Source organism: Pseudopipra pipra, chromosome 11 (genome assembly GCF_036250125.1).
Source record: "Pseudopipra pipra isolate bDixPip1 chromosome 11, bDixPip1.hap1, whole genome shotgun sequence".
NCBI lineage: Eukaryota > Metazoa > Chordata > Aves > Passeriformes > Pipridae > Pseudopipra > Pseudopipra pipra.
This window is the reverse complement of record NC_087559.1, coordinates 21,551,629-21,574,188: the sequence shown is the minus strand read 5'-3', so window position 1 is coordinate 21,574,188 and position 22,560 is coordinate 21,551,629. Positions and strand designations below refer to the sequence as shown.

The 22,560-nt window shown below is 43.4% G+C and overlaps 1 protein-coding gene across 17 annotated transcripts in view; it reads left to right on the top strand.

The window, feature by feature from the left end:
* ATP2B2 (ATPase plasma membrane Ca2+ transporting 2) overlaps nucleotides 1–22,560 on the top strand; it is a 408,955-nt gene that overhangs the window by 156,089 nt on the left and 230,306 nt on the right. For 2 of the 17 annotated variants that reach the window (XM_064668164.1, XM_064668155.1), the window contains exon 1: nucleotides 14,543–14,656. The exons of 8 other annotated variants lie outside the window; for them this stretch is intronic. The gene's annotated coding sequence lies outside the window, so the exon portion shown is untranslated. Of the gene's footprint in view, nucleotides 1–14,542; nucleotides 14,657–14,778; nucleotides 14,965–15,535; nucleotides 15,866–17,618; nucleotides 17,952–22,560 lie in introns of those variants that run through there. 7 more of the 17 variants (XM_064668165.1, XM_064668157.1, XM_064668156.1 and 4 more) reach the window with 7 other exon arrangements.

The following is a 22,560-nucleotide window of genomic DNA, read 5'->3' as shown; positions in this document are numbered from 1 at the left end:
CTGGTGCAGCCAGGACTGAACGTGTTGTGTTTGGATAATTGATCTTGGTAAATAACAGCCTGGGTTCCTTAGACTGCAAATTCCTGTTCTGTAGAGCAATATAACAGCACCAGCAGGCTGGGCAATGGTGTTTCTCTGCATTCCATGGGATTTTCATTTCAAGATGTTTAATAGGTCTGTTGCCCTCATCTTTTCTGGAGGAGTTTGGTGTTTTTGGAGCAGAGGTTTTTAAACTGTGCTACTACTAATGTCACTGAGCCAATGCCTTTGTGTGTGGTGGGTTGGCCTGGTTTGCTGCTGTCTCTGCAGCCTGATCCCTGTGTTCCCCCCTCGTCCTGCACGGGACCTTGTTGGCAGGAAGGGCAACAGTTGTTGTTGGTTGGAGGCAGCTCCTCCACACGAGTGAGACAGTGGGCAGAGACACAGGCACTGCACTGGGATCTGGGATTTGTGGAGCAAGCAAGAAACAAATCTGGATGTGCAGAGGGTGAGGCCCCATTGCCAGTGTTTGTGTACCAGCAAAGCGAGCTTGGAAGTGCATCCCTACAGAAAGCAAGGCTGCCAGCATTGTGGTTTTCAAATTTAAATAGTGCCCATATAGATAAAACAAACTCTTCAGATCAGCGCTTGTTACTAGGAGCTCGTAGAAGACAGGTTGCATAAAGATGGTGCTAGAAAGAACCCCCCCCCCCCTAATATTGGAGGGGTTTATGGCATTTCTGAAGCAGTGATCTTAAAGGCTTTTTCCAACCTAAATGATTCTCTGTGTAGGGATTTGAGGAGATGCCCTAGGTGTTGCTGAACTCATACAGAAGTTCTACATGCCCTAAACAAAAACGTTGTGTCTGTTCTGAAGTGTGTTGGGTTTTGTTTGTGGTTTGTGTGTGTGTGTTTGTTTTTTTTTTAAATAATCCTAGTTGAAATCTGAGGAAGCAGCTACAATTCAGTTTTATATCTGAAGAGATCTGGAAATATAATTTAACTAATAAGGGTAATTTTTAGTACAAGGAGCAAAGAATATGGTATGTGGAAGGTAAGCTAGAGAAGTAGGAGTTCCTTCATGTGATCAGAGAGAAGAGCTGGGGTGGGGGTTCTTCGGACCTCACTTTTGTATTGACTTTCATTTGATAAGTCAGTGTTCTGAGAATTGACCAGAATGTGTGCAGGGTAAAAACTGGGCCAAAGGCCCCTTGAACAGTTTTGAGGTTTTTCTAATCCATGAGAACAAAAGAAAGTGTTCAATGTTTTTAAGAATTCACTGGAAAAAGTCTGTAGTCCTCCTCAGCTCTGTGTGGTTATATTCAGTAAAACATGGAAATTGAGTTTACACCTCTGAATTTTTGCTGCAATGCAATAGAGTGCAATAAAATTCCCCAAGCGCTTTGACTACTTAATATTGATTTATATTTACCTGGTAGGTTGTATCTGTCTATGAATGACCTTCAATCCTGAAATATTATCTGAGTATTTAGCAATCTTCTGTTTGTCCTCACTGTACATTTGGGAGATGATCTATCATGTACATACACAGGAAACGGACACGGTGAAACTAAATCACTTGGTCAAGGTTACAGGGAGAATTTGAGATGGATGTTGAAATTAAATCTAGATCTTCCTAGCCCTGAGCTAATCCTGTTGCAGCATGGTCACCCTCTATTTGAAATCCCTTCTGTCATCATGGGCTTGTTTGTGGCTTGGGCTGAGTTTGCTGCAGACACAAACTGTGGTACCCAACTGGAGACGCTTTCACTGCGAAGATTTAAACAAGCAGCCCCTCTCCCCCCCACCTCCAATTTACTGAGCAGAGTGAACCCCCACTTCTTTAATGCTGTGAAGAATTTAGAGTTGTTAGGCAAGTGCAAATTCAGAGCTCAAGAGAGCCTCAGTTAATGTTTCAGATGGATGGAGAGGAAGCACTTTATTTGAGGGGGTATTTCCACAAAGTATCTTGGAGGTAGTTTGAGTGTGAGGAGTAGAACAGAGCTCCCAATGGAAGGTGTTGTCCTGGCTGATCTTGGTGACAGGCAGCTGCTCCTGAAAGTGGAAACACAGGGGTCACTGGGTAGGTGAGGACATGCCTGCATTGCTTTTAGGGTGCTGATCATATAACTGGGACAGTGTGGAACCCAGCACAGAGTAATTGCTCAGTTCTTCACTCCAGTATTTTTCAGGATGATATAACTGAACATAAGCTGTGCTAACTTTCATTCTTTTACAGCTAAATATACATCTCAGTAGTCTTGTTGAGCTGGAGCTGATTGTGTGGTGATGGAGAGGCAACATTTTATGTAAGGCGTGTGTAGGAGATCTGAGAGATCTCCACAGGGATCTTATTAGAGCTTATAAATGTGGAAACAGTTATTTACAGACAAAGTATGGAGGGAGAGAGGAAGGGAGTAAAGGATCTGAATGTCACTCTTACATTACCTCCAGAGAAGAGCTCAATATCACACTGTTTGTTCCATATAATCTCAAATTGATGCCTGATTTCATTAAGTACCATATTTATAAAAGATGAGCTATTGGTTTGAAAATCAAACTTCTGACTAAGTTTACTCTTGATCTTGAGGTCTCAAGCCTTTAAAAAAATGAGAAATCCAAAGAGCTCTTTAAAGTCACCATTAAATCTTTGTAAAACTGTATTACTTGAACTTAACTGGATGCTGGGTTTTGTGTGTCCAATGGCAAATTTTTTAGTTCTTCTTGCTGAATGCACGAGTCACTAGTTGTGTTTTAATATAATTACTTGGATTGGTTCTGCAGGGGATGGGAAAACCTAAGTGCCAGGCATCCATTGCCCTGTAATGGTTTAACATTCCTTTCAGGAAGATTGAAATCACTGACTTGCTCCTCTCGTGCTGATTCTGCAAACACACACAGTGTATTTCACTGATGGAACACCATCGCAATCACTTTCCCTGTTTATGTTGCCCAAATAAATAATGTGTTTAGGTTTTCTCGTGAAACAGGAGAAAAAAAGCCGAATTTTCTTACAAGTGAGGTAATTTTCCTCTTTGCAGACTGTGATTTCAGCTTGTTTGCCCTATGCTTGTGGGGATTATTATTTTTACCTTCAAGGAAACGTAGGATCCAAAGCTTGTATAAATTAAATATCCCTGTGTAGATCCTCAGCTTTATTTCTGTCATATCTCTGGTTTGTATTACTCATGTTTTCCCACTGGATTCCTTAAACATCATATTGAGGGATTTTAGATGATTTCCAACATTGTCCTTCATAAACCATGGTCATCCTTCCTTCCAATGCATTCTTTCCTCTGCTGATTTAGAAATCCCTTCTTTCACACCCAGGGAAATTATATACTCTAAAAGAAATTAACTTATTCTGTTTATTAATAACGTGATAAGACTTTGAGTTTATTTCTGTGTAATTATATTTAAACTTATTTTTAGTTTAGGCTGTGACAAAACAAATTATGTCAAATACGTTTTCAGAAGCACCAGAATTTTTTCATGATCCTGGTAGGGAGGAAGAAGAGGTGTCACAGAGACGCTTTCTCAACTATTTTGGAGAAACAAAGGAGATGTTCTTTTTAAATTTTAATTCCCCTAATAACAAACAATCATTCTTGTATCTGTATATTTTCTCTGGATAGTATTGTGGACTCTGGAGGGCTTTGCTTTCTGCTGGAATCGGCAACAAGACTTCAGGTGACGTTAGTGAGGGGCGGGCTACAAATCTGGCCTGGGTTTGCTTTTTTTGGCCTTTAGCATACACATAGAACACTTATTTGGCTATAAAATGGTCTTTCTGACAGCCAAGGGACACCATTTTCCCTCGGCACCAATTCCTTTGGACAACTACAGGACTCTGTGTGTTTCTCAGCTCCGGGAACAGGTTGAGCTGTGATCTTGTCCAGCGCCGTGGGGAGTCGCTGTGAATTTTTTCCCAGCAAAGCCTGGGAATGCACACTCTGTTTGCTTCCTAGCAAGTTAAATTGCTTTGGGGAACAGCAAGTGTTGTAACTTGCTGTGCTGAGTGCACTGAATAGGAGCTGGATCAGGTTGCTGGAGAGCAGCACAGACCGACCCAGCAGGACAGACGGACCCCTCAGCACGGCCAGGGGGACACTGCAGGTGCCACCCTGGGCTGCTGCCAGTGCTGGGGGCACCAAGTGTGGTCCTTCATTAAGGGGGACCCCAGGATTTCTGTCAAACAGCAAATATCAAGGGCTAACAGCCTCTGTAAAATGTTTCTTTGAGGAATCATTGCCTTTTTGAAAGCATACTTGAGCTTAACACTCAGATGTTTCTTTACAGAATTAGTTACTGGAAAGTCAATGCCAAATCACCTTAGTGCTTTTCAGAAGTTTTTTATTTGAGTCTTCTCTCCCATTCACAGAAGTTACAAAAATTCCATTTTTTTTAAAAGTAGAAAACATAGAATTCTGAATTATGTTTCATTATATATTTTATTATTTTATCTCTTACACATATAATCATCTTCCACTGTTGTTCCTGAGCTAGAATTAATGAAATGGCAAGAGGAAAAAAAACCTCAGTGGGATTTAATTTTACAAATAATATGCTGAGGGTTCTCATCACTACTTTATCTAAATATAACACTGTAAGCATCTCTGTTGCTTGTGAATAAGAGGATGTTTGGAAGCTGCAGCAGCTTTCAGGAAACCCAATTTTCCTCTCCGCAGATCGAAGTTAGGAGTATTAAATATAATTAATATGGAATAGCTGTGTTTAACTGTTTTATGGTGTGTAAGCACAGAACATTTAGATGTCTTTAGTGAAATAAGTTGAGGACAGGATGCAGGACTGTACAATTTATTTTTATCCTCAAGGTCAACTAGCATCTTTGAACACTACCATCACTGTGCAAGAAATATAGGTCTTAATCCTAACCTTGAAGGTAATGGTGTAGTTTCCCTGCATACAATTATATATATTCACAAGTATGTGCATTACTTATTATCTTCTTTTCCTTGGGCTTTTGAAAATATAAGCTGGATATTTTTAGAGACTGATATGTCTGACTCAGAGGACTAAACCACAAGATATGTAACTGAGACATGCAGTTCATCTTTGTAGGACAATGCTGGGTAGAAAAAAAAAAGACTATATGTATACAGAAATTATTAGGAAATCCTTCCAGATATAGGAATGTCTACTAAGCAATGCAAATTCAAGTAGAATTTGAGTAGGAGCTGCTTTTCTGATGGTGCTGGACACTTTCAAATTATTAAGCTGAAATGGCAGATGAATGCTTACTAACCATAAATTATCAGACCAGCCCATGCATAAACCACCTTGTAACAGTTTAAACAGCAGAAAAGAATTATGCTTTTCTGGCTTTAGTTTACAAGTGCTTTAAATTCTCTTCCCTCACCTTCCCCTTCTTTGGAGTAGGTTAAGCAAACTTGGCCGATTTATTTTCTCAACCTTCTAGTTCATATTTATTCCCTAGTAATTTACTTTTGATTATTGCAATTTTCACCCATTATATATGTTTATGGAGATCAGGATGCAAGCATGATCTTCACAGATCCATCAGGTAAGGGCACACTCCAGGGAACAAGGAGGATGGGAGTTTGACAGGCAGAGGCTGCGGGGGTTTTATTCCTATAATCTTTATTTATTATATATTTATTATTATATTTATTATATATTTATTATATATTTATTATATATTTATATATTATTTATTATTTTATTCCTATAACCTGCACCTTTATTACTGGACATTAGGACATCCAACAGATTTTTTGGAACAAAAACCTTGCTAAAAGATCATGTCTGTGAGTTAGCCCTAGAAGAAGGTGATGATGATGTTACTCACCCAGATGGGCAAATTCTGGAGGAGGCCTTGAGTTCTGAGCTCCCAGATTTTCTTGCTGGTCCTGGAGCACTTCCTGGTGGTCTCTGTAGCCCTGTGGGGTGGAATTTGGCTGTATTTGTGATGTGAGCTGACAAACAGCCCGCAGGGAAATATATCATCATACTTTTGTTTTCCCCTGCAAAATGCCATGTCCTGTTCTTTGTGCTTAAAACCAGTCGTTACTAGTGCAGAAAAGAGCAACAATTCTGCCCCTGAAGAAAGGGAGTTGAAAAGGTATTCAATAAATCATTCAAACTTCACAGGCTGTGCTCAGAGGAAGGTGTGTGTGTGTGATCCACCATGGCCAGGAGCTGCATTCAGTGATCCTGGTGGATTCCTTCCAACTCAGGATATTCCGTGGTTCTGTGAAGTAATGAGAGTGTTTTGGGTTCTTTCCTGTTGATATTTTGGTTCTTTTATCACCTGGCTGCTTCATGGCATCTCTGGGGGCAGAGGAGATGCTGCCATGCAGTGTTTGCCCCTAAATCCTTTCTTGACCCATGTCTGATCAAACACAAGGAATTTTTTTAAAACTCCTTCTGAAGGAATAGGACTTCTCCCGTTGGTCTTGGTGAGTCCTGAGATCATTTACTTTGAAAAGTTCTGGTATTTTGGTAAAATTGTCATAACTATTGTTTCACAGTATTGAGTCTGGGGTTTAAGAGACAGCTAATGGATCTGCATGACATGGTTCAGTCCAGAAATCCAAGCTTGATTCCCAACCAATTCTCATTTATAGTGTTTTTTTATTTCATATACTGCATTTATTTATTGTGATAACATTTGTGTCAGATATTTAGTTTAATATTTAAGTGCAAATAAATATTTTTGTACAAATTATACGCTGTAAGTAAATTTTCTATACCAATAATTCTTTAAGCTTTCATATTGTAAAGCTCATTCTTTGCTAAAGGATTTGAACACTTCTTTCAAATCTATATAAACTGTAAATACAAATTGTGAGTTCTTTTAGTGGCATATTCATATATAAAAGCTACAAATGGCTGTTGTGGTAATTTCAGATGGGGTTTGACTCCATACATGTTTGAACTCTTGGAATGGCTGTTGTTAGAGGTACTCCCAGATATTCCAGTGGAACTGAAAGGAGCGATTTATTGGAGTTCACACACTTTTTTTGTGTTTGATTTGGCTGAAGTGCAGCCATTCTGTCAAATCCTGCCATGCAAGGGAAGGACAGGGCTGGTCTGAACCATTTTGGAGTGTACCAACACATTCCAGCCAAGTCCAGTGAAACCCTTGGAGGCTTTGGAGTTACCACAGAGAGAGAGGTGGCAGTGCCAGCCCTGGTGACGTCAGCCAGCACAGACTGCCTGGTTCTTTCCCAGGTAGGAGGCTGTGGGACAGGGAAGAACATCTGAGGTTAACAGTGATTTATTTGACAGGCGGGCTTCGGTTTCTTCTCGCCACACAGAGGAACATCAAGAGCTGATGCCTTTAGTTGGGCTTTGTGGCCCTGCAGCAAGGAGAGCCCTGGGGTGTGGGGACAGCCCCTGAGGAGCCTGGGGTGGCTGTGTGATTCCTGGGATGGGGCTCCTGGCTGAGCTGGGAGCTGCCCGGGTGTGCACGTTCCCCATGCAGGATGATTGCCAGCACCAGCTCGCTGATACCTGCGGCTTAACAAAGCTTAACAGGTCAGATTGCTTTGCCCACTAAGCTAAACATAGACCTTTATCTTATTATATGGGAAAAACCCTCCACATAACACAAGTAATTCACTCAAGGTGACTAATTGCTAGGAATTATGTGCTGTAGTTGTATCATTTGCTGAGCTGTCGAAACTCTTTATTTCACAGTTTGCTAAAATTCTGTTAGCCCTTTTTAATTGAACCAGTGATTGAACCTTGTCCCACTGTTATTTCCCTTTGTGTTAATAATTTGCTTTTACTAGAGTAATAAACAAGGTTGATCCAGGCTTCACTTCTCAGCCATTTGATAGAAAGGCTACAGTGGTAGCTACACTCATTAGTGTCAGCCTAATGAGCTTTACAATAAGGATATCAAGGTGTGTATGAAAAGTCCATATGCTGAAGCATGAAAGCTTAAAGAATGTTTTAAAAGGAGGAAGCATTTTCTTAATAATATTGTTAACAGACCATGTGTGTAGTTTAAGTCTGTGCTAATATTTATTACTGTCTAATCTGTCTGAAATATGAGTGTAACAGTTGAGCAGTTGAAATAGAATAATGCTGGGTTTCCTTTTTAAGGTGCAATCCAAGATCACAGCGTGACCTGGCTATGGACAGAGGGTGCTGAACTGGAGATTCATCTCTGTGTCACTGTCACACACAATGTCATGGCAGAGGATGCTCCTTCAAATGCATCCTGTTCTGAATACACTTTTCAAATGGCAGATAAGTGGTTTCCTGTACAGAGGGTTGGCCAGTAAGAAGGAAAAACAGCCCCTATAACACTGTGGTAGTATTTTGCATCAGCGATATCAGGAGAAAGCATTGAACTAAAATTCTGATCCAAACTTATTTCTGGGAGAATAGTTTTGGTGTGATACAGAGATGAGTCCATGCAACCCTTCTCCTCATGCAAAGTTTCATCCCTGTTTCCAACCATCCTTCAAAGTTAGGTTGTTTGAAATCTGTAGTTTGATGGGAACTGATGTGATCCCTTTTGATTGTACAATCCTATAATTTGACTTGAAATTAATTTAGATTACATTTCTAATCTCCATCAGGGCCAAAGAAACAATGTTATGAGACTGCAGGGGAAAAGTAACAGTCCCTTCCAGAACACAGAGAAGGGAGCTCATATGGTGGAAAGCCACAAATGACTTGAGTCCCCCTACTCTTATCACTGTGTTACATTAAGTAAAGTTTAATTCTAGAAGGCAGCTGGCACAAGTCCTGTTTTGAAAACTGGCCCATTTGTAGGGTTTAAATGCACATTAAATGAAAGGGTGATTCCTAAGCACACTGACTGTGTCATTCTTCAGTTCCTACAAGTCATGGCACCCTCAGCAGGTTGTTCTTCACCCTTCTCTCGGTAGGCCAGTCTCTGGATTAAGATTTGTTCTGAGTGTCAACAGCTCCTCTCATCTACATGTGATATGGAAGATTCTGTCTTCAAACTAAAAAGGAGGTGGAATGCTTGTTTTCATAGCAGTTTTCATATTCTTAGGCACATCTTAGACTGTTGAGATCATGAAGAAGCCGATTTCAGTGGTGGATGCAGGTTGAGCTGTACCAGATGTTGCAGGTGCAGATCCCTTTGGAGGAGGCTGTTAAGATGCTTCTCTGTCACTGCTGTGGTTAGGCTGTGGCTGTAAGCTGTGAGGGACCAGGAATCAGAATGGGGAGAATTTCAGAAGTGGAAAAAGTTGTACAGTGATCAAAAGGAGTTTATGATACAGACTTTACAGCTATTATGTATATCCACATTGTATGCTTCCCCAGAATTTGTATTTCCTGGGCATGTTCAGGCTTGTCCACTTCCTTGCTTTCCTGCAGATTGGCTGGAGAAGCTGCAGACAGGAGACAGCCTCCATTCACCCCTTCTCTCCCCAGTTCCTCCCACGTTCCTCCCTCTTTCGCCTCCTGATTTGCTTCCCTGTGTTCTGGTCCTTTCCCTGCCTGAACTGATAAAGAATCCTGTGCACACCTCAATAAATCATTCCACTTGCACCCTACCTTGTGTCCCGGACCTGTGCTGTGCCACGGTCCCATCTCCCCTTATTTAAACTTCATTGGGAAGCTCAGGCTTATTAATGCTTCTTCTAGTTGGCTCTGCTCTCCTTAGGCTTTGTTCCTCTTGGAATGGCCTAGTGACTTTTCTTCCTGCTTGGGTGATCCTGAGAGTCTGGTTTTGTTTTCCAAGCACTAATACTGGGGCAGGGAGGGGGACAGCAATGCCAGCCCAGCCTTGCAGACATCTGTCTTTTTGGGCATAGCTTTTAGGTGATGAAAGGACAAAAAATTTGTGTATTCATAGACATCAGATGGTAGAGACTGAAGGAGGGGAGGGAACTGCAGTGGTGGCCGGCTGGTAGTTTTCCTTTCAGATGTTGAGAAAGTTGGGGTTCTGGAAAAGGAAGTGAGCTGATCAGAACTGCAATGATTTATCAGTCAGAACAAGTAATAATTTATACAGTGAAATAAATGTGGTAGATAAATAGTTCAAGGCACACAGCGAATGGTTGTGGTTGGATGGGACCTGTGGAGATCACCCTGTCCCACCCCCAGGAATGCTGCTGGTCTCCTGGGCTTCAGTACTTCCCTGAGCAGACTCAGGTGTGTCAAACACCTCCCCTCCAAGGTGGGAAAGAGTTAACCAACCAAACAACTTCCAACTGCTGCAACTGAAACCAGGGAATATACTGATTTTATAGTTAGGGAAATTGAAGCACAGTGGGATCAAGTGACCTACTAACATCTCCTAGGCAAGAAACAGCAGGGCAAGTCCTTGAATTTGAGTGTTCTGAGGTCCCTCTCCTCCACTTCTTTTATTAGGTCATGTTGCTTCCCAGGATAACAACATGTTTGCAGGGTTTGGAAACACAAGCTGTTTCGTTGCAGAAATATTACTGCACGATGTTACCAAACCAGAGAAACACCGAGGCTGAAAACAGATTTAATTCTTGTTTTTAAAATGTAGCAAATGAGATTTAAAAATATGAAAGGCTGCCAGTCTGCTGTTCTAGTTTAAGTATCTGGGTTGTGATTAGGAAAATATTAGAAATCTGCTGTTGCTTTCCAGTGCCATTCCTCTGATTGGACAACCTCACCAAAAAGGAGGTCTTGGTCCCCAAGATCCTGAAAGAGGAATTAAAATTATGTTCCTGCGTTTCCTGTCATTAATTATCAAAGACCTTGAAATGTGCTTATGATGTCTATCACCAGCACACCCAGGATTAAATTTTTCTCCAAAGAAATTAGGTAGGCTCTTTCTTTTGCTTCTGAATATGAACTGTCAGTTGAACTTTTACTGGAGAGGCAAATCTTTCAAGTTGCAGTTCAAGCTCAACAGTTCAAGTCTCATTCCTTTCACATCCTGTAAGCATTGTTGTGTTTCTTAAACTTAGTCCCAAGGAGCATCTTTCTATTTTCCATTCCACTTTTCTGCTCCATTTCCACTCCTTGCCCCCAAGTTAAGGTGTTAAATTGTTCTTCTGTCAAAGCTAAATAATACGATGCTGGATGCTTTAATAGGCATGAAGATGCACTGACAAACCCTCATTTCAGGACAGGCACTGTTCAGATGGTTTGTTGCTTTGCAGTGCTTTGCTATTAAATCTGATGATGAAATATCCAGAAAAAGCATCAGCCACCACTGCAGCCATTTTGAGTTGCACCTGCTGAAAGCCAAGTGAATTGGAAAATGTTACTTTTTTCACAGTTGTGTTGCAAAAATAATAATGAATAAAAAACCCCAACTCTTTAAGTTCTGAGCTCAGAATGTTACTATTGGTATTATTTGCTGGATGGTCCATTTTTGGGGGTGGAATTGCTATTTTTAGCTTTGGTTGTGAGGTCCTGCTGTATCTATCTGCATAGCAGGTATTCCCTGAGATAGTGGTCTTGTAACTTTGAGGGTAGGGAGCACGGACCAAGCCCTGCAGCTGGAACCTCATCCTTGTTGCAGGAAGTGGAGAAGTTCCTGGTGTTTATTGCAGCGGTGCTGGTGTTCTCTAGGATGGCCCTGCTTGAGGGAGGTTGGACCAGAGGTTGGACTTCTGTGGTCCCTTCCAGGCCGACCCATTCTGGGATCTTGGGATGTTCTGTGGTGTTCAGCAGCACAAAGGGTTTGTAGCATTTCTGAGGAGTTTGCACTTAGCAGCTCTAAGCAGGGACACACACAACGTTCCTCTTCATTCCCAGCTCCTTGGTTCCCAAACGGCCAGCCCCCAGTGTGCTCCAGAACTTAGGAGCTCAATTCCTACTCCGGAAAGTGCATCCTCTGGGATTGAGCTCAGCTTTAGTGGTTGGCCTCTTGCTGCTGCAGGATGGCAGCGTTGGGATGGAGTTAGAACCAGAGGCCTATGTCAAATAAACACTGGGAATATCCATGTGAAAAATTGGGTGGATTTTGTATATATGTTCAAACTATGATTTTCTTTTCCTTTTGAACTTTTTTCTTTAATTATTTTTCTCCTTTTCTTATTCCCTCATCTATTCTGTTAATCAAAAATAAGAATTAGAGTATTTTCTGGTATATGCAGTATGGTTCTGTACCTGGTCTGAAGTTTCTGTAGTGACACACAGTCTTTGAGAACAGCACTCCTGAAACTGGCAATAGCCAAATGTATGGAAGAAGTTTTTATGCTGCGTTTCATTTCTTCAAACTATTCCTCTCTTCTTTCAGGAAGGACAGTGTAAAAAAAAAATCATCTCTAATGTATTTTGATACGGTGTCAATCAACCTCTTACTGCTTTTCAAATTGTCTTTAAAATTTGTACCAAAATAAAAAGAATTTCAGTAGCCAGATAATTGCAGATTATTTCAGTGTCTTCCTGCTTTTCTGACAGAGCAGTAGAGGTCACCAACATTTATGGGTCTGGGACCTAAGCATGACATATTTAAATAGACCACTTTTTTTGCTCTGTTGCTGTTCTATTCAATGTTAGAATTCAGTCTGAGCTGCACTGCACACTCCTTACAGCTGCAGCTTGTACTGGAGGCTTGCTAAGGAAAAGGGGACACGTCTCTCTGCTTAATATAACCCAAAGTCACTGCATCTACTGTCCTGGCATGCATGTAATTGCCTGTAGCTTCCTAATGATAAAGGCAGACTCACATGAGAAAAATCTGCATTGATCCTAGTCCAAATTTACATTTTACTTCATTAAAAAAATATTGATCAGCATAGATAAAACTCCTGATCAATGGTCCTAGCTCTTTTTTTTTTTTTTTTTTTTTTTTTTAAATAGCTTCCATTTTGGTGCAGTGCAGACTTTTGGTTTAACTGGCTGAATTGATATTCTGAGCAGCGAGTAAGGCAGGATGACAGAGCATCAGCACAGCTACTCCTATTATTGCTCAGGGAGGTGTGCTCGCTTGCAACTGCCCACTCTGTCCAAGGCAGAGTGAAGCCACGAGCCACTGCTGTCCTAGGATGCTACAAAACAGATCCCAACTTTTATCTGTACTGTTTTATGCATTATTTACCAAAACCCTGATATTTTCCTGTGTTTACTCACTATCGGGACTCAACGGTTTGAGGGAATGAATTTGAAGTTGCTGTTTGGACGTGGTACATGTAATGACCTCAGTTTGCTTTGAAAAAAAAAGAAAATACACAGAAAATGTTATGCTTTGTAAAGCTGATGTTTCTGTCTTATTTTTAGGACTTGGGTTTCTTTTGCAGTGCCATAACACGTTATTCCATTGAAATAGCCTTTTACATTTCTGAATTCTGGATGTGCTAAGAATTCAAAGTGACAGGTACATAATAACTCAGAGAAGGAGCTCTAAATAAAATGCAGTGATTCCTCAAAGTGTAAGGCTGGAAGGAAAAAGGCAGAGAAGAGCAGAGAATTGCTCTAGCGTGTTTGTATGGTTTTACAGCATATGCTGATGTGACCAGACCAAACTAAACAGGGGGCTATTTAGTGTGTTCCTCCTGTATGGTTTTGGGTTTCTGGAAGGCATGGCAGGGACACAAACACACAAACAGCACAAATGCCACAGCCCTGCAAGGACTTTTTTTTTTTTGCTATTTTCATTAGAATCAACATTGTTCTTATATAAACAGAAAGAGAGCAAGGGAAAAGAGAGCAAGCTGTTATCTTTGCAGAAGGTGATTATGAAGCAATTTGCAACACGGACATGCTGCCGTTGCTGTCAGGGTGGAATTAGCGATCGGGCACTGCGGGGTTTAAGCCCCCGCCGCATCCTGCGCCTGCTCGGGGGGTGCAGGGATGCGCCGCTCCCCTCCTTCCCAGGCCCCTCTTCCCATCCAACCTTCCATCTCCCCCCTCCCCTCCCTCCCCAAACGACAGCGATAGGACTTGACAGCCCCTTGTCCTTGAAGCTTTCTCCCGCTCCCCAGCCCGAGTGGCATATTCCTGGTAGCTTGCCATCTTCCGTTTCTGTCATTCTCCCGAGGGAAGTATTAAAAAAATCACAAACAAACAACATGGTGGTTCGGCCCGTTTCCCCCCTCCCGGAGGCGGCTCTCCCGCGCTCCCGGGGCCGTGCGGGGCCGTGCGGGGCCGTGCCGTGGGATCGGGGCCGTGCCGCGGGATCGGGGCCGTGCCGTGGGATCGGGGCCGTGCCGTGGGATCGGGGCCGTGCCGCGGGATCGGGGCCGTGCCGTGGGATCGGGGCCGTGCCGTGGGAGCGGGGCCGTGCCGTGGGAGCGGGGCCGTGCTGTAGGAGCGGGGCCGTGCTGTAGGAGCGGGGCCGTGCCGTAGGAGCGGGGCCGTGCCGTGGGATCGGGGCCGTGCCGTAGGAGCGGGGCCGTGCCGTGGGATCGGGGCCGTGCCGTAGGAGCGGGGCCGTGCCGTGGGATCGGGGCCGTGCCGTAGGAGCGGGGCCGTGCCGTGGGATCGGGGCCGTGCCGTGGGATCGGGGCCGTGCCGTGGGATCAGGGCCGTGCCGTAGGAGCGGGGCCGTGCCGTGGGAGCGGGGCCGTGCCGTAGGAGCGGGCGGTGGGGGCAGCGGCGGTGCGGGGATGCTGCGGCCGCGCCGCGCTCCCTCCCCGGCCCCGCGGTGGTTCAGTCTGCAGAGGGGCTCCGCGGCCGCCGCTCCGCTCCCGCCCCGCGCCGATGCCGAGCCCTGAGCCCTCCGCCGGGTAAAGCCCCCAAACGGCGGTGGATTGGCGATGGTACCTTAAGCCAAGTAAGTAGCGACATCCCCCAGCATGGGAATAACGATGATGATAATAAAAGATCTTTCCCCCCTTTCCGCTCTGAGCTTGTTTATTTGGCGATTTGCTGCTTGGGGTGGGGGGGGGTTGGGGGGGAAGACGCCAAGCTGATGGGGGGAATGGTGTGGATGGAGGCTGAGTGATGCATTAGGTTTTGGTTCATGCCCTGGGAATCTCTGCAAAGGTAATGCTGCAACTCGTGTAGATTATTCTGTAAGGTCAAAGAGAAACTGCATAGCTAAAAGGCACTCTTGCATCAGAAAGCATTCGCTGGGCTTCGGTAGGTTGAAAATTCAGCATGATCTTGTTTTTTTGAAGCATATGGGCTTGATTTTGATTAAATCGGTGCTTTAGTGATGAGGAAAACACGTGGATGGGATTTTGCTTTTATCATTGCTGGTAAGAATCGGATGTGCCTTTTTTTTTTTTCTTTCAGAAGTGAGGTGCAGAAAAGACACTAAAATGTGAACAGTACAGTTTGAGTGTTGTATTTTTCTAAGTTTAACGTTCTCTTATGATAGACAAAGGTATTTCATGTTAGGAAGATCTGTAATCCTCAGCTGGGTTTCTATATAGAGCTGCTTATGGTTTTTCAGTGTGTTTGTCGGAAAGTAAAGGGCACACAGGTTAAATACCCCAAACATTGCCTTTCTATTGAGATGGATTAGAAAATACTGTGGAAGAAACCGGGAATTTTCTGCAATTCCTTTTAAGCACGTATGACGTTTCCTATGGCAAGGTGGGGAAAGGCTTTCTGAGGTACAATAACTAAGAATTCTGACAGATAGACTTTTATTTTTTTTATTTTTATTTAAAGAAGAATCAGCCCTAAATCCCCTGAATGCCGCATGGAAAAGCTTTTGGCTGTTCATGAAGCATCCGACGCTTTAAGAGACAACATAAGATTACAGGAGTCATTTCCGATTATGTAAAGGGAGATTCTGTGCGTTTGATCCCCGCCTGCGGCGCTGGCAGCTCATCTGCCCCGCTCCGGGCAGCACCGAGCTCTTCCCCAGCCTCCCATTTCCCGACTTTAAGTTGTCCTATCCAAGCCGGGGCAGTTCCCTGTGCATTCCACGTCGGTTCCCAGGGCTGCTGAGGCGATGGCTGTAGGCAGTCCTAGAGCACGGAGGCAGCCAGGAGCAGATGCTTAGCCCGGTGCTTCCCATACCTTCTGGAAGGTGAGTATTGAAGGGGCTGAAGGGGAAGGTCTCTTCTTTCATGGTCAGACTGTTCATTTTCCATCCCAAGAGCTGCGTGCTCCTTAGGATTGGGGTCGTTTGACCTCCTGCTTGCATTCAGCGAGGGGCTCTGCTGAAGGATTGCAGAGACATTACACAAGTTGGGATGTCTGGAAATAGCTGGCACGCTCCATATGGGGAAATTGAGCTTTTATTGCCGGGATTTGAGGTTAATATTACACGTATGTGGTATGAAATTGATAATGAAGGTTTATTGCTGGTCTTCGCTTAGATAAAAAGGATTGCAGATCTACTTCATAGTCCACGGTTTTTTTTTTTTAATGCTGAGATGCATTCCTGATTAGCATTTAATTTGTGAGAGGTCATCCATATGCATGACTAGCTCTTGTACCTTGCTCTGAAATAACTGTTTGACTCAGGTATCCAGCAGGTCTTTGATCACATACAGGTTTTACTTTGTTCGTGTTCTTCTCATTTTAATTGAAATTGCTACCTGTGAAGAACTGTTTCATATGTTCTCTGTAGTGCTTCTAAAATGACTAAGTTTGAGAATAAGCAATAAAATAAGGCTTGTAGATAAGTTGTGTATAGCAATGCAGCATGAAGTTTTTTGCCTTTTTTTTTTTTTTTTTTTGTGTGTGTCTCTGTGCCCCCTTTTCAGCCTTTTTGTGCATCTATCTTCCTTTCTGTGGAGAATTGATTTTGGCCCACATTAATGGTAAATATACATTAATTTTCGTGAAAAAGGTGATTTTTTTTTTTATTGTTGCAAACCAAAACTGCCTGATACTTCTCATGCTTTCTGCATGTATAAAAAGGTTGCATGCATATATATTGGAGCAGCTTGGAAGAGTTTCATGCTTCTCAGTAGGATTCCAGGTTCCAGAAGACGTGGTAATGATGAACTAGGTATCATACTGTTAAGAGCTTCCATGAAGTCACTTTTGTGAGTGCTTTTTTCTTTAAAATTTCATATCATGTATCCAGGAAACAGCTTTGAAGGATGATTTTTTCGTGTTTCATCTTCCCCCAGCATTTAAAATATACAGCTTATCTTTTCCAGTGCTGTTGGATTTGGGATGCAACATTTTTTGAATCATGCTAAATATATATATATATATATTCCTGTCTGAATACTGCAAATGTGAGCATATATTCTGCTAATACATAAGAACGTTACGAGTGTCTTTGCTTTTTTTAAATTTTCATCCCGCAGTTCATATTGTCAAATGTCAGTTGGGTATGTAGTAATTCCTTGGTACATTTTGCAATAAATGTAGAAGTCGTGACCTTGTAACTCTCCCACTCACTGAAACCCCATTACACTGCAGTAGGACTCCAGCAGCTGGTAGTTCTGGAAATTCAACACACCCCCTTTAATAAATGTAAATACTTTTACAGGTTGGACCTAAAATAAGGTTCTGAAGGGAAAAAAGTGGTTTATTTGGTTAACCTGTCTGTGAAACCTTGTCAAAAATAAGCTTGCCTTTTGCCAGGTTTTTCATTATGTTTTCAAGGAGAGACAAAGAAGGATATTACAGTTCACTGGAATTTAGCAAGTATTGTTGTGCCTTTCTGGCTGATTAATTACATTCATATTATACATTATCTGATCAAACAACAACTCCCCCCCCCATTACAATGGCACGTCTCTGAATAATAATTTTAGTACGTCAGTTGAAAAAAAAGGGGTTAAAAAAGCGCCAAGGATTAAATCATCTGCTCCCAGAGAGGGTTTTTTTTGCTGAATTCATACGTTAAAATGTGTTGCTGAAGCTCCAGACAGCCTCTCTCTCGTGCTTCCACTGGGATTCTTCCCTGGGTGAGGCAGGGATGACTCTGCTCTGAATGGAGGCTCCCTGGCAGAAGGGCTCAGTGGCAAATGGAGCAACAGAGCTCTGTGTGACCGGGATAGTTCCGGAGCCTCTGCAGCACCTGCAGTCCGGGAACCTCAGCTCACATTCCACTTGCCAGGGCTGGATGATGCCCAGCAGGGATGCTCAGCTCTGGGAGGCTCTGTAGAATTTATCCCTCTCTGTCCCCCCTGTGTCCGTCGCGTTCGAAGGTAATTTATCCTTAGTGGAACGGTTGCATAAGAGGACAGGATTTCTTCCTACATATGCTGGCTATGCTAGAATTTTTTATATTCCAACGTTTATAAATGATATATAAGGCTTGTGTAGATTATATAAATATATAGGCTTTAATTTCGTACCTAAAGTGCTGAAGAGGATTAATAGCATTTTATTGTAATCTTTCTTTTAAAGTTTGGTGCCCTTTTGTAGGAAACAAACATACGGCACAGTTTTAAGGGCTGTGGGATTTTGGGTTGAAGTTTTACTGGTTTTACTCATGTTTAGGGGGAAAAAAAGCATGCTTTTAATGTTATTTTTCTTGATATGTGGTCTTATTTTTTGCCTTGAAACTGGAGATTTACAACTGAAGAAAAAGAATCGATTTATAAGGGAAGGGCTGGGAATGAAGGGTGTTTAAAAATGGCCCAAAATAAGGAAAATAATTTGAAGAGGCTGCCAGTACTGAAAAACGCAGGACATGTTCCCTCATGGCACTGCAGATGAGTGAAATATGGAGACTCAGAAGGGCTGTGGAATGCCTGCTTGGATATCACAGTTTGCAGAGTTGGGAAATGGTAACCAAGTTACAAAATACTTCCCTTCCACCACATCATTTGTGAACAGGTTCACTCTGCTGGTAATATATTTTTCTCTGTTTTTAAAATGTTGATTGCACAGTTAAAGCATCTCAGGGCTATGCACCAGTCTCTCAGAGAATCCTAGAAGCAGTTAACAGGAAAGCCTAGAACTGATGGGGAGGATTGTGATTTATGTGAAAGGTTTTGTGCATTTTTTACCCTTTGTCTCCTCTCCACACATGGTGAGGGTGAAATGGGTGGAGAAGCCAGCTCATTTCAGAGCCACGGAGCAGCTGAGGTTGGCAGGCACCTCTGGAGTCCAACCCCTCCTGCCCAGAGTGGAGTCACCTATGGCAGGTCCCTCAGGGCTGTGTCCAGTCAGGTTTTAATTATCTCCAAGGATGGAGACTTCACTACCTCTCTGGGTAACCTGTGCCAGTGTTTGACCACTGTCACATTTTTCTCATCTTTAAATGCAATTTTCCACGTTTGTTTGCTCTCATTGCCTTTTTGCCTTTCACTCGGCACCACTGAGAAGAGTCTGGCTCCATCTTCTTTCCTTCCTCCATCAGGTGTTTATACAAGGTCCCTGTGGGCTTTCTCTTCTCCAGGCTGAACAGTCCCAGTTTCTTTACCCTCCTACCTGCATGCCAGGTGCTCCAGTGCTTTTGTCACCTTTGCATCCCTTCCCTGGACTGGCTCCAGGAAGTCCCTGTCTCTCTTGTCCTGGGAGCCCAGCAGAGCACAGAGCAGTGCTGAGGGAAGGGGAAGCTCCTGAGGCAGCCCAGGAGCCCTTTGCTGTGAGGACACATTGCTGGCTCCTGGTCAACTTTGGGTCCACCAGGAATCCCAAAGCCTTTTCTGCAGAGCTCCTTCCCAGCCCGCTGGCCCCCAGCCTGTCCTCCCCAGGGACAGAAGTTTGCACCTCCCTTTGCTGGACATCCTGAGGTTGGCCCATTGCTCCACCCTCTGTGGTCCCTCTGGGAGGCAGCTCAACCACCTGGTGATACCAACCACACCTCCCCATTTCATATCACCTGGGGACTTGCACAAGGTGCTCATTGTACCATCCAGGTCATTCATAAGGCACTTGGCTATTGCATTGAGAGAAATTACTTGGCAGGAGAGGATTAGACCTGGAACTGCAGTTTCAAGATTTAGCCCAGAACCGTGTTATCACCAAATGCCAAAAAAATAGTCAATATCCTGAGTGTGTTCATGGTTAAGAGTGTGGAAGTTGCAATGCTGAATACCCAGCATGTTGCATCAGCATCCTAGAGTTTGAGGAGGAAACAGAAAAATCAGTGATTCAGATTTACTAAGAGCTTATTTTATATATTAAAAACGAAGACTCACAGCTGATGAAGTAATTTCAATTGATAATTTCGTTCACTGCATTTCAATTAAAGCGAGTTAAAAATAAAACCATATGAAATGAATTAAAAATAAAATGAGATTTAGTCCAATCTGATTTGGATCTTGCTGAAAAATCTGTCGCACAGAATGAGGAAACAGGATAGGGAAGATGCTTATCTGGTAGATGTTGGGCAAAGAGCTATTTCTGTAGTTATTGCCTGTCCAGTTCACCGACCTTCCCACATCCTGACCTCTGGAAATGAGTTAGGCATTTGGAGTAAATGACACTCCTCATACATGCACTTCATCTGAGAAGACTTTTACTTAGACAAGTGCTCCACAGCACAGTTCAGTGTAGACTTTGTACCTCAGTTTAGACACAACATTTTAAATGTCTTCAAGGATTCTTCTCTAGGTATAACTCAGCTAAAGTCTGATAGACAATTCCCACCAGCTGCCACAGGTGAGGCAGGGAATGACAGCCTCTACTGGGCTTGGATACTGAGGTTCATTCAAGATCCAACAAGTCTAGAGCTTTTACCCTACTTGATCTCACCCACAAGCTGTCCCAGGCATCCCTGGCATTTGTCTCCATGCATCTCAGAATTCCAGGATCTCCCCCTACTTCCAGGGTCTTTTGTCCGGTCTGCACTGGTCATCCCTGGTCACCTTTTCTGAGAGTCCACTTCTTTGGGGAGCCCATTTGTTCAGCCTCTTCTTCCTTCTGGAACTCAAGGGGGCTCAGTTTCCCAAATCTCCGTAGTCTGGGCAGGAACACTGCACGGGATCAGCCTCTTTGGTGGTGCTGTCTCATCACTCTTCACTAATTCCATGCTCCACTGTTATTTAGTTCCAGTTATTATCAAAACTTGCAACCAGCCCAGCCAAGCTGCAACCAGCAAGGAGCAGGTTTATGCATGAGAGTCGAACATTTTGGGGCACATTTACACCCTCCTGCACACCCAATTATCTGCTGCATTCTATTGCAATGTTTTTCACCTCCCACCGTACCACACTTCTCCATAAGTGGGAATGGTGAGGATCTCCATTCCTGTTCCCTTGACTGCCTCAGCCATGGCCCTTCAGACACAGACAGTGCCATCCACAGCCTTTGTGCAGTAGCTTTCTGTGCACTGGTGGACCTTGAGGAAAGAGTGACACTTCCCAGAGGTGTGGTGGCTCTTTGTTTTGGCCTGTGCAATATATGGGATGGATGAACACATTGTAATGGTCGTGCTCAGCATCTCACTAACCTTGACACCACCACTGGTGCTGATGAAGCACAATGAAAATACGCTGCTACTGTTACAACTTGTCTTTCAGAATGGTACACCTTGTGTCACACAGGTAATTAGAAGAGAACAGTGTTCCCAATAAACTGTTCCAGTCTCCTTGGGAAATGTGCAATCCCAAATGTCAGCAGGCAGCATTGATTTGTGTCCTTTGTAAGTCAGTTTGAGAAGAAACTCTTGCCCTGGCTGAGGGCAGCTATTTAATTTACCCTGCGTGCTTACTGTGTTCCTTCCCTGTGCTTGAACTGCGAGGACGATTTCACATGTTGTTCTAAAAATATATCAAAATGATGTTTGATATTAAGGGACCGGTGAAATGCAATTACAATGAAATAATGACTTCGTGTTGCTCTTCACAATGAAATGAGATTGTCATCCTCCCTCCCCCAGTGCTTGAAGCAATACCTATTTATGAGTAGTTCAGCTAACCTGGGACATTTGAAGAAGAATTGCACACGGCTTCCTAGATGCAATGCAAATTGTTGCAGTACCCAAGGAGGACATTTGCATTATGGTAGGACTGGTTGCCTCTGTAATGCTGTAGTGGTGATTGTTATGCAGAGAACTGCAGGATAAAATGGTAGTGCTAAATCAGCATTGCTGAATAAGATGGCTGAAAATGCCACGAAAACAAACCATTGGAGCAGGAGGATTACAGAAGTAATGATATGCTGAATTTCCATGCAATGCATCTCCCAGCTTTCTGTATAGGCCTGGAGACAAGCTCTTAGTTTTACAGGTCATTTTCTTTGGTTCTTACTAAGTTTGGTGCCTCTCTCATCCCCACGCTGCATCATTTTGCAAGGAGCAGGACGTGTCCCTTGTCACAGAGGGGCAAGTCAGAGGGGGCTGCCTGGTGTGTCTTGGGTTGGCCAGAAAGAACACAAAAGGACTGCCCTGATATTTCTATTGCAGCATCAAGAATTCCCCTTTAGGGCATGGAGGTTTGAGTGATGATGTTTTATTCCCAAGTTTATGTGGGGAGCTGTTAGTCCTCAGGGCACTCTGTTGATGTGCTTGCACCACTGTTTGCAGAATCTCCTGTTCATTTGATTTTAAATCCCATTTTGGTTCCTCCAAAATAGGACTGGGTATGTCTGTCTGTTCTGTGTAGTGCCTAAATATCAGAGAGAGGTGTAGAATGTGGAGGGGTGGGATTTATTGACATGCTTGGGCTGCAATGGGAAGATGCAAGAGGAGAGTGTGTCTTTTTCCAGGACTATGTGATGTAACAATAGGTGACAGGGATAGGGACCACTGGAGCCTGTCACAAATGAAGTTCTTAGGATGTGCAGGTGGCACCTGGCTCGTGCCCAAGCTGGGGGGAGCCTGGGTGGGCCAGCTGCTGCCTGGGGCTGGCAACAGGCTTGACC